Source organism: Myotis nattereri (genome assembly GCF_964212035.1).
Source record: "Myotis nattereri genome assembly, chromosome: X".
NCBI classification, from domain to species: Eukaryota; Metazoa; Chordata; class Mammalia; order Chiroptera; family Vespertilionidae; genus Myotis; species Myotis nattereri.
Genome location: NC_138078.1, coordinates 33049566 through 33051655, shown reverse-complemented (window position 1 = coordinate 33051655; position 2090 = coordinate 33049566). Strand labels below are relative to the sequence as shown.

Genomic DNA, 2090 nt, shown 5'->3' with positions numbered 1-2090 from the left:
TGAATTTTTCATCGAACATCCAGGGAAAACAAAGAAAGGGGTTCACTTTATTTTTTAAAAGCCTCAGAAGATATATATATATATATATATATATATATATATATATATATATATTGCAAAGTGTTCCCTTGGGAGTTTGACAGACAGGGAGTTCAATCACTCGCTGTGATGTGCCATGACCATTAGGGGGCGGCATGGAACGAAGGAAGGCCCTGGCCGGCAGACAGGGAAAGGAGGCCCCGGCCAGCAGCCGGCAGCTGCTAGGGACCCTACCGGTGCACAAATTTCATGCACTGGGCCTCTAGTTCTATTATAAAGGGACATGGCTGAACAGGTAGGAAACAGATTCCCCATTGTGAAATTTCCTGGTGGCTTCTACAAGGATCATGGAGATGTCCATCACCTGTATTTTGGAGCAATGTTTCATTTTATTCTCCTGAGGTATGGTATTGATAACCACTACTGTTTCAAAGCATGCATTGTTAGTGTGAGAAATGGTGGGGCCAGTAAAGATTTTGTGAGTCAAGATAGCATAAAGTCTGGTGGCTCCAGCTGAAAGAAGTTTGTCAGCTGCATGGCAGATTGTGCCACAAGTGTCAGCCATGTCATCCACTAGAATAGCCACCCGATCCTTCATGTCTCCTACCAGCATCATGTGGTCCACTTCACTGGCCTTCTTCCATTCTTTATGAATCAAGACAAAGTCAACATTTAACTGGTCTGCAGTGGAGGTACTCTCTTAGCTCCCCCCGCATCGGTGAGACAATAGTGCAGCTCCTCCACTCAGATATATTCTCCCTTATTCACCTCAGGACAGCTGGTTCTGCATACAAATTGTCCACAGGAATATCAAAAAAAGCCCTGAATTTGAGGAGCATGAAGGCCCATGGTAATAATATGATCTGCTTTGAGGGCATATTTGCAACAAGGTTGGCTGAGATCAGAGCATGGCTCTTATCCTTCTTATCCTGCTGGGCATAAGGGAAGCATGGATGACTGCAGTAACCTGACAGGCTGAAGCAATCCTGCAGGTATTAATCATAATCAAAAGCTCCATTAGGTTGTCATTAATTTCACCAGAGCCACTCTGAACGATGCAGACATCCTCTCCATGGACACTTTCACCAATTTCAACACAGGTCTCCTGGTTGCTGAATTTCTTAGTCAACACCTTGCCTAGATCTAGGCCCAGGCGGTCAACAATTTTCTAGGACAAGTGGGAGCTGCCACAGAAGATTTTGATATTAGGCATTTTGGCCAGCTACCCTAGGCACACTTTGCTCAGTGATCACTGCCTGTTGCCAATCCTGAACCAAAGTCAGCCCAGAGACTCAGTACTAAAAGCTTTGTGTTGCTACTCCACCATCTTCAAAACTTTATTTTTACCTGGAGGCTAAATAGCATGTTATTAAACAATGACTGGGTTACCAAAGAGATCAAAGAAGAAATAAAAAGCATCATGGCAACAAATGACAATGAAAACACAACAATCCAAAATCTATGTGACACAGTGAAAGTAGTCTTGAGAGGGAAGTTCATAGCTCTACAGGCCTATCTCAAAAAACAAGAAAAAATGGTAATAAATTATCTAACCCTATAACTCAAAGAGTTCGAAAGAGAGCAACAACAAAAGCCCAGCATAAGCAGAATGAAGGAAATAATAAAGATCAGAGAGGAGATAAACGACATAGAGACCAAAAAAAGAAACACACACACACACACACACACACAAACAACAACAACAACAAATAAAAAACAATACAAAAGATCAACAAAACCAAGAGCTGGTTCTTTGAAAGGATAAATAAGATTGATGAACCTCTAGCCAGGCACACCAAGAAGCAAAGAGAAAGAGGACCCAAATAAACAAAATCAAAAATGAAAGAGGTGAAGTAACAACCAATCCCACAGAAATACAAATGATTATGAAAAAATACTATGAAAAAATCTATTCCAACAAAATGGACAACTTAGATGAAATGGGCATATTCTTAGAAAAATACAAGCTCCCAAAACTCAAAGAAGAATAAAAAGCCTGAATAGGTTAATAACTACCAAAGAAATTGAAGCAGCGATAAAAAACCTTCCAG

The 2090-nt window shown here is 41.0% G+C and overlaps 1 pseudogene across 1 annotated transcript; it reads right to left on the bottom strand.

Annotated features, from left to right (window-relative positions):
* Positions 1–310: 310 nt before the first annotated feature.
* On the bottom strand, positions 311–1252 carry LOC308511450 (ribose-phosphate pyrophosphokinase 1-like; annotated as a pseudogene). Its single transcript has one exon. The product of its transcript is annotated as a ribose-phosphate pyrophosphokinase 1-like (transcript).
* Between the last annotated feature and the right edge of the window lie 838 nt (positions 1253–2090).